General features: G+C 31.5%; 2 non-coding genes across 2 annotated transcripts; one reads left to right on the top strand and one right to left on the bottom strand.

The window, feature by feature from the left end:
• Positions 1-6,145: 6,145 nt before the first annotated feature.
• TRNAA-GGC (transfer RNA alanine (anticodon GGC)) lies at positions 6,146-6,218 on the bottom strand. Its single transcript has one exon. It is a non-coding gene; the product is annotated as a tRNA-Ala (tRNA).
• Positions 6,219-8,248: 2,030 nt separating this feature from the next.
• On the top strand, positions 8,249-8,321 carry TRNAA-GGC (transfer RNA alanine (anticodon GGC)). The gene has a single exon. It is a non-coding gene; the product is annotated as a tRNA-Ala (tRNA).
• The last annotated feature ends 2,757 nt before the right edge of the window (positions 8,322-11,078 follow it).

Genomic DNA, 11,078 nt, shown 5'->3' with positions numbered 1-11,078 from the left:
TTAGTCCTCGTGAATGTTATCATTATCGTTATTGTCGTTGTCATTATCAACGTCAATGTCATAATCATCGTCGTCGTTATCGTCTTTTTCTATATCATTGTCTTTTTGTCTCTGTCATTGTTACTGTTATCATAATTGTCAATGTCGTTATCATCGTTGTCATCGTCATCATTATCATTATCATAATCATTGTCATATTCATCGTCATTGTCATCGAAATCGTTGTCATCATCGTTATCATTGTCGCGTTGCTATTGTCATCGTCGTAGTTATTATCATTAATAACATCTTTATAAGTCTAATTATCATGATCATAATCATTATTATCTTTGACGTTATCATCGTCATCGTTATTAGCGTCATCATCGTTATCATCATCGTCATCATGGTAAACTTTATCATCATCATTATTATGAGCATCGACATCATTACTGTTATTGCCATTATTACCAGCGTCAACGTTATGGTCATTATAATCATCATCGTCATCGTTTTATTAACGTTTATATTATTATTATCATCATCATTACTATTATTGGCATTATCATTATTACTATTATTATCGTCCTTGTCATTACGCCTGTCATTAGTATAAACAACGTTATTATTCTCATTATCGTCATAATCATTAATATTATTATTGTTCTTACAACTGTCATTGTCATCGTCGTCGTCTTTGTCGTCATTATCATTGTCATCAACGACATCACTAGTATTGCAATCATAAGTATCATTATTTATATAACTATTGTCATCGTCATCACCATAATTTTTGTCTTTATCATCAACATTAACACTGTCAATGTTGCCATCGTTATCTACATTGTCATCGCCATTATCATCATCATTGTCATTATCATCATCATTGTCATTATCATTATCATTGTCATTGTTATTATTATTCTTATCATGATTGTCATTATCATTGTCATCATCATTGTTACCATCATTGTCATCGTCACAATCATCATCATCGTCATCATTATCGTCAATGTCACTATTGTCATTATCGTTATCGATATTAAAATCGTCATTATTATTATTATTATTATTGACTATGTTGTTATGACTGTCATTTTCATTATTGTCATCTTCATGGTCGTCGTTATTGTCAGTATTATCCTCATCTTCATCGCTTTTATTATCATCATCCTTGTGATCATCATTATCGTTGTCATCAACATTCTATCGTCAGTATTATTATTATCTTTATTGTTATTATTGTCATAGTCATCGTCATTCGTATCCTCATCGTCATCATCATCGTAAGTGTTATTATTACTGTCATTGTTATCATCATTGCTATCGTTATCGTTATTGTCAACGTCATTATCAACGCTCTGATAATTATCATCTTCATCATTAATATTATTGAAATTATAATTATCATCTTTATAACTATCACCATTATCATTGTCATTTTTATCACTATTGCTATTAACGTCATTGTCAGAGTTGTTATTAATATTACCGCCATCGTCGTCGTCAAATTTATCCTTATGACTATCATAGTTGTTAATATTATTATTTTTTTTATCGTCACAGTCGTCATTAGGGTGAAGTGTGACATCGTCACTGTTACCATTGGTATTAATAATGGTAAAAATAATGACAACAGTTACTAAAATAATGTCGGTAAAGATGCCGATCGCATAAATGATAATAACAATGACAATAATGATGATGATGACAATTATTATGACAATGATGATAATAATGTTGATAATAATAGTTAAATTAACAAAGATGATACCAAAAAAAATACAAATGACAACGACAATGACAATAAAGATTACGATAACATTGACAATGATAAGGTCAATGTTGATGACAATGATAATGACGATATTAAAATAAATGATAATAATGATCATAATAATAATAACAATATTAATGACAATGATGGCGAGGGTGATGACGACAGTAAGGACGGCAACAGCAATGACGAGACTGACTATAATTGTAACCACGATGACGACCATAAAATCGATGGTTATAACGACGATAATAAAGATGACTATAATGATGGTGATAACGTTAAATTAGATAATAAAAATAATTATGATAATAAAGATGATGATGATGACGACAATAACAATGACAGAATTGTTACTTTGATAATAACAATGACATTGGTGATGTCGCTAATGATACGGATAACGATGTCTATTACCGTTATAACAATAACGATGACAATAATCGTTATAATAACGTTAATGATGAGACTTATGGTATTGATAATGTTTATACCGTAGATAATTCCAATAATGAAGATAATGAAAATGTAAAGAATGACAAAAATTATAATAAAGAGAGTAATTACGTTGTTAATTATGTTATGGAGGATTATTATAACGATGACGATAACAATGACGTGGACGATGACAATGACGATGTCAGTTATAAGATGGACGACATTTATAATGAGAATATAGATAAAATTGACAAAGTCGTAAGCGATAATTATAAGAATATTTGTAAGAATGGTTATAGAACGATTGTTATAATATTAATTATGTAGATAATGCCAATAATAATAATCATGACGACGATAAGTTAAATGATAGTTCCGATAATAATGACAGTTACAATGGTGATAACGATGAATATGATGATAACCATGAGAATATTTATAATGATGACAATGATTATATTAACAACGATGATGATAAAGAACATAATAATGATAATAACCATTACTATAGTAATGATAATGGTGAGAATTATAATAGTGATTCAAATAATAACAGCGATTCCGATGACACTTATTAAAACAACGATTCTGACGATGAAGATAACGATGATAACGATATTTTTACTTATAATAACAAAAACAATTACGTTAATGACGATGACAATAATTAATATAACATTGATGACAATGACAATAATGATAATATATTATAAACGATAAATTTAACGGTGGTTATGATAATACATAACAAACGATGAATTTAACGATATTATTGATCACGACGGTAATGGGAATAATAACAGCGATGATAACGATGACGAAGACGATGATAAAAATAATACAGGTGACGATAATAATGGCAATAAATGTGATGATATGAACGACGACAATGACGACCATGACGATAATGATGACAATGCTGACGATGAGGATGAAGATAATAATAACGATGACTAAAATAAAGAAGATGACTTTAATGATGACAATAACACTAATAATATCAACGATGATGATAATAACAATAACAATGACGATGACGATGCTGACGATGATTAAGACGTTTATGACAATGGCGATAATAATGGTGGTGGCAATGATAATGATGTTGACTTTCATAGTAATGACATGGATGCTAATAAAAACAATAATAATAAAGATGTTGTTTATAATAATAATGACGACAATCATAAAAATGACGACGACGATGACGATGGCAATGACGTTATCGATGAAAATGACAATAACGATGATGATGACGATAATAACAATGATAGCGGTAGTAATTAAAATAACGATTATGATAACGACGATAAAAGAAAGATAATGATTGTAGTTACGAGGATGCTGCTTGACGTAGACGATAGTTACAATAATGATAATGGTGATTATGAGCATTGTGATTATAATGATACTGATGATAATGATGCTAATAATAATAATGACTGTAATGAGAAAGACAACGAAAATTAAAATAATAATGATGATATTTATAATGACAGTAATGATAATTTTGATGTTGATGACAATAATAATGACGATGACTATAATGGTTATATTGACTGCAATGATGATGATGACAGCGGCGATGACAGTAATATTCATGATAACGATGATAATGATAATAATAAAGTTAATTATAATTATGATGATGATCTTTCTAATAATAACGATGGTAAGAAGGTTTAGGATTATAATAAAGACGTGATCTGAAATAAGGATATCGATGATGACGATAACGATGATAATGACGACGACTATCAAGATAACATTGACGATAAAAATAACAATGACAAAAAAGATAATGACGATGACTACAATAATGACAACAATAATAATAATAATAATAAAAAGAGTCGTAATGCAAACAATGATAATACAGACAATGGCAATCACAATGACTGTTATAATAATCATAACGAATACGATGATTATGACCGTAACATAAATAATAGAAATGACAAGGTTTACACTGATAATGATAATTATACTTACAAAGATCGTGATAAGGATGATTTTAATATTAATAAGGATAACTATGACTACGATATTGGTAATGTACATAAGGATTGTGATAAGAATAGTAATAATAATGATGACGATCATAACAATGATTAAGTTATTAACGCTGATGTTGATAATAATAATGCTTATAAAAATAGTAATGTTAAGGATAATAATGATAATAACAACATTTATAATGTCGACGGCCATTATAATGTTGACATCGACGATGCTAGCATGATTTATAATAAAGATAACGATGATAATGATTATGACGAATATAATGATGTTGAAGATAATGATGAGAATAAGAATAATGAAAATACTTATGATGATGACAATGATGATGACAGAAAGAATGATAATAATGATAGTGACGATGAACTAAACGATAATGACAACGACTGTTATTATAACGATAAAGTTATTGCTAACGATAACAATAATAATAACGACAATAATAATTGCAATCACAATGACTATAACGGTTAGAATTTTAATAAGGATGATGATTATTATGATGTTAAAGTTAATGAAAATGTTGACAAACATCATAATGGTAATATTACTGACAATGATGACGATAGTGATAAGGATGTCAATTATAATGATGACCATAACTATGATAATGATAATACTACTCATTATGATTACATTTATGATGAAGATGATAATAATAATGATAATGATGTTGGTTATGATCAATATTATAATAATAATAACTATGACAATGATAATATTAATGACAATGATGCTAATTATGGCTGTGAAGATCATGATGTTGAAGATAATGACGATGTTGTTGATGTAGTTGACGACAAAGACGATCACCATAACGATGATTAAGATAATAACAATAACGGTAATATTGACAAAAATGATGATAAGTGTAGTGGTGATGGCGATGACAATAATGATGATAATATTGCTTACAACGAAGATAATAATAATAATGATAATGACGTCGACGATACGAATAATAATTAAAATGATGTTAATGATTTTTAAAATTACAACGATGTTGATCTTAATGTCAACAATGATAATGAGTATGATGATGATACTGATGATGTTTGTCATAATGATGACAATGATGATACCGATGAGAATGGTGATAAGAACGGTGATAATAATAATAATAATGATCATAATGATAGTAATGGTATTGTTGACAATGACAATAAAAATAATATTGACAATATAGATAACGATTATAATTAAACTAATAGTAACAATTATAATGATAAAATTAATGATAATGACGATGATAATGATACTGGCAATGACATTTATAATGATGATGATAATGACAATAAGAATAATAATAAAAATTCTAACAACGATGATGGTCACGATGACGACATTGATAGTAAGGTGAATGACGATAATGATCATGATGACGATGAGCACAATAACAACGATGATAACAATGACGGAAATGGTAAGATTGACTTTGATTTTTATGACAATGATGGTTAAAATGCTGGCCATGGTGATCATAATAATAATAATGGTAACGATGATGGTGATCAGGATTACGATAGCTAAAATGACAATTAGGATGACGATGGTCATCATAATGTTAATAATGATGACGATGCTGTATCAATAACGATAATATGTGTTAAAGTTACCTTTGTTATCAATTTTTTTGTATAACTTATTATTATACAAAACAATAATAATTTCAAACATCAATCAGGAAATTTCTTGTTTTTTCTTTTATTTTTGAAACAGTCAAGTTATTAATTAATAATAAGAGAAAATAACTATTAATATTATTAATCGATGAGTTAGTATTCTGTCAAACTATTATACATTGTCCTTTTCCATCTTAGTTGCGCTATGTATATTTTTTATAGAAACGTCGCACTTATTTTTAGAGTGAAAATCGCTGGAGTGCGAAAAACTTTTTTACTTAAAAATTACAAAGAAGTGAAAAAAAATATTTGCTTAAGCCAGGAGTTGAACCTGGGCCTCTTTCTTGCCAGGAAAGTGCGTAAACCAACTTCGCCACCAAAGCCTCGGTGGACACCCTCCTCCACTGCTCTGCTTAGGTGTGTCTTTAGGTCGAATGCCGATATCATAGATATTAATGTTATTAATTAATAAGTTCGTATTATGTCAAATGATTAAACATTGATCTCTTCCATCTAAATTGCGCTATGTATATTTTTTATAGAAACGTCGTACTTATTGTAAGAGTGAATATCGCTGGAGTGCGAAAAACTTTGTCAATTAAAAATTACAAAGCAGTGAAAAAAGTTGTCCGCATCAGCCAGGAGTTGAACCTGGGCCTCCTTCTTGCCGAGAAGGTACGTTAACCAACTGTGCCACCAAAGCCTTGGTGGACACCCTTCTCCACTGCTCTGCTTAGGCGTGTCCTTAGGTCAAACGCCAATATAAGAGACATTGAAGTTATTAATCGATAGGTAAGTATTATGGCAAATTACACAGACCTCTTCCATCTAAATTGCGCTATATTTATTTTTTATTAAAACGTTGCGCTTATTTTGAGAGAGAAAATCAATGGAGTGCGAAAAACTTTGTCACTTAAAAATTACAAAGCAGAGAAAAAAGTTATCCGTTTCAGCCAGGAGTCGAACCTTGGCCTCCTTCTTGCCGAGAAAATACGTTAACTAACTGTGCCACTGAAGCCTCAGTGGACACCCTTCTCCACTTCTCTGCTTAAGCGTGTCTTTAGGTCAAACGCCGATATTAAAGACATTGAAGTTATTAATCAATGGGTAAGTATTATGGCAAATTACACAGACCTCTTCCATCTCAATTGCGCTATGTTTATTTTTTATTAAAACGTTGCGCTTATTTTGAGAGAGAAAATCAATGGAGTCTAAGAAACTTCGTCAATTAAAAATTACAAAGCAGTGGAAAAAGTAATCCGCTTCAGCTAGGAGTCAAACCTGGGCCTGCTCCTTGCCGGAAAGGTGCGTTAACCAACTTTGCCACTGAAGCCTCGGCGGACACTCTTTTCCATTGTTCTGATTAGGCGTGTCTTTAGGTCGAACACCGATATTATAGATATTGATGTTATTAATCGATGGGTAAGTATTATGTTAAATCATTATACATTGACCTCTTTTATCTTAATTACGCTATGTATATTTTTCATTGAAACGTCGCGCTTATTTTCAGAGTGAAAATCAATGGAGTGCTACAAAACTTCGTTAATTAAAAATTACAGAGCAGTGAAAAAAGTTATCTGCTTGGGCCAGGAGTTCCACCTGGGCGTCCTTCTTGCTGGAAATGTTAGTTAACCAACTTCATCACCGAAGCCTCAACAGACACCTTTCTCCACTGCTCTGCTAAGGCGTGTATTCCGGTCAAACGCCGATATTGTAGATATCAATGTTATAAATCGATGGTAAGTATTATATCAAATTATTATTAGCCGAGGTTTTGGTGTCAAAGTTAGTTAACGCACCTTCCCAGCAAAAAGGAGTGCGAGGTTTGACTCCTGGCTGAAGCGGATAACTTTTTTCACAGCTTAGTAATTTTTAATTGACAAAGTTTTTCGCACTTCAGCGATATATACTCTTACAATTAGCGTGATGTTTCCATGAAAAATATACACAGCGCAATTTAGATGGAAGAGGTCAATGTTTAATAATTTGACATAATACTTACCCCTTGATTATTAACATCAATATCTATAATATCAGTGTTCGACCTAAAGACACGCCTAAAGGGAGCAGTTAAGAAGGGTTTTCGCCAAGGCTTAGATTGCGAAGCTGGTTAAATCACTTTTCCGGCAAGAAAGAGGCCCAGGTTCGACTCCTGGCTTAAGTTAATAACTTTTTCACTACTTTGTTATTTTTAAGTGACAAAGTTTTTCGCATTCTAGTGATTTTCACGCAAACAATTAGCGTGATGTTACCATGAAAAATATACATAGCGTAACTTAGATGAAAAAGGTCAATGTATAATAATTTGACAGAATATTTACTCATCGATTAATCACATTAATATCTATAATATCGGCGTTCGACCTAAAGACACGCTTAAGCAGAGCAGTGAAGAAGGGTGTTTACCGAGGCTTCGGTGGCGAAGTTGGTTAACGCACCTTCCTGGCAAGAAGGAGGCCCAGGTTCAAGTCCTGGCTAAAGCGAATAACTTTTATCACTACTTGTTATTTTTAATTGACAAAGTTTTTAGCACTTTAGTGATCTTTACTCTAAAAATAAGCGTGACGTTTCTATTAAAAATATACATAGTGCAATTAAGATAAGAGAGGTCAATGTATAATGATTCGACATAATACTTACCCATCGATTAATAACATCAATATCTATAATATCGGCGTTTGACCTAAAGACACGCCTAAGCAGAGCATTGGAGAAGGGTGTCCGCCGAGGCTTCCGTGGCAAAGTTGGTTAACGCACCTTCTTGGCAAGAAAGAGGCCAAGGTTTGACTCCTGGCTGAAGTGGATAACTTTTTCACTACTTTGTAATTTTTAATTGACAAAGTTTCGTCGCACTCCAGCAATTTTCACTCGTAAAATAAGTGTGATATTTTTTTAAAAAATACACATAGCGCAATTGAGATGGTAGAGGTCAGTTCAATAATTCGACAAAAAAAAAAAATAATGAACTACGATTCAGAAGTGAAGACAATTAGGTAGTATTAAAAAATTTTTTTCTTAGACAAACATTTTTTAAATAAGTTTACTAAAATTACTACAGCTTCTATTGTTTTTATTGCTCATTGTTATTTTAAGATTCTGATTATGTTATATTCTTTAAAAAATGTTACTTCTTGTAAAATTTTTTGTGCACATCTTTCTTTAATTATCGAATCTTTAAAAACTGTTATATAACTATTGAATTGAGGAGGTGTGAATACATTTAAATATATATCTTTGGACCATTGAAATATTTTTCTTAACTGCTCTTCTGTTAAAAGATAAATATTTCAAATTTTTACTGTAGAATACCCTCTAAAACTTCTATGGTCTTGTTCCACGTAAAGAAACAGTTTATTCTAGTTGAAGCCAATTATTTTACGAGTTATGGAGTGTAATACAAAGATCTATTTGATTAAGGGATTAAATAGAAAAAAACGTCTACCCTAGGGCGCTGCTACGAGCAGACAGAAGTACGTGATACAATAGAGAAAAATAGAGCGGCAGGGTATCACTTATTTTGGACAGGTCTTAATAAATACGGGGATCATGCTTTTCAATTATGTATAAAATTTGTAGTAGATACGAAAGATAAGAAAATAAGAAATCCAGATATGAGAGCTAGTGACTTACCAGCGCTAGTACCACAAGATAAGAAAATGTAAGGGATAAGAATTGCGCTTACTGCAAACGCAAAGGGCACGATAGCAAAGGGTCAATTAAAATATGCAGTGGAAGTAAATACAGCAAATCAATATACGAGAAAAAGTGTAAGAAGCGATAAAAAATTGAATAACTACCAAAAACAGACCACTGCAGCGCACTGGGAGGCTTCTGAAATGGCTGAAAAACAACAGGATGGAATAGTTTGCAAAATAGAAGATATGGCTTATAGCATTTTAGTTCACGAAAATAGTGTTAACAAAAGTTAAAGCTTATTTCTTCACAGAATAAGCATGTCCAGTACAGGAAGCACACCGCCATCGATTGTACTGAGTTATAACAAGCTGAGATTGTATAGCGCAAAATTTTACGCAGACACTTCTCCCAAATTTTTAATTACTAAGAAAAGCCGTCCTTGTGTACACACGCGCACAGTGAGAAAAAAGGCCCAAATTACTGGCGTCACACACGGAGCATGCTGCAAGTAAGGAATGACTAAAATAATTCTTAATAGAATCATAATTACTTTGCACGTAGTCCCAGATGACTTTCTGATCGAGATGGAGGGCATGATTGGCTGGGACACTTTTAACTTATAGAATGGCCTTAAAAGTACTCAATTAAATTATTGAGAGTGTAAAAGCATTATAAGGGCCCGCAGTTAGGACCATAAAGTTTAAAAATCATCACCAAGTCGAGGACAGCAGTATTTGCGAGCCTAAAAGATGTAAGTAGCCACGTACAAGTCTGCTGGTTTCCTCTGCATAACGTAAAAGAGAGAATCCTATTTAACAATTTTGAAGAAGAAAATAAAAATCTTTATATACTTGCAAAAACTTTAATTATATCAGATAAACAAATTGACATATCATTACCAAACCTGTACCGAAGGTAAAGGTTTTCAAATTCAAAATCAGACAAGTGGCGGAGCCAATGTGCATTGCTGGGCTAAAAGTTTGATCGAAGCCATACTTGGGCTCTTTAACATTGTAAAATTTAGATGGAAATATAAGAGATAGGGCAGTATCAAAAAAAAGTATTATAAGCTGTAAAAACAAGTATAATGTAAATAACGACTTTTAAATATCCTGGAGATGATAAAAGTTGGACATCGTGGGACTTATCAACAAAAGTATGGAAATCGTCGATACATTAGACTGTAATATAAAAGAATAAGTTATTATTCAAGATCTCATAGAATAAAAGCTTTCGTATTTAGCTTTGTTGGTAAGTTAGAAAAGGCTACAAACATACTTAAGCATAGAATAATAACGTTAAAAGCAAAACAAACTGTTGCAAAAAAGAGTATCGTATCTAATCAAACTAAGAGAACACATGCAAATAGAAATGCAGCATTAAAAGATGCTCCTTGCAGTGTGCTCGTTCTTAAAGCTTCAGGTATAAATAAGCCCTTTATTGTAACAACGGACGCATTTGACGACGTCATTAGAGCAATTGTAAGCCAAGGAGAAATAAGTACAGATGTCCTTTATAAATAAACGTCTAGATATGTGAAAGGCAGCAAACTACGATATTTGACATATTATAAAAAATTATTGGTGATCATGTACGCCAAAGAA

This window comes from Copidosoma floridanum, unplaced genomic scaffold (assembly GCF_036245765.1).
Source record: "Copidosoma floridanum isolate Cflo_tuat_1 unplaced genomic scaffold, Cflo_Japanese_pri ptg000015l, whole genome shotgun sequence".
NCBI classification, from domain to species: domain Eukaryota; kingdom Metazoa; phylum Arthropoda; class Insecta; order Hymenoptera; family Encyrtidae; genus Copidosoma; species Copidosoma floridanum.
Note: the sequence above shows the minus strand (reverse complement) of the source record. Positions and strands in the feature narration are given on the sequence as shown.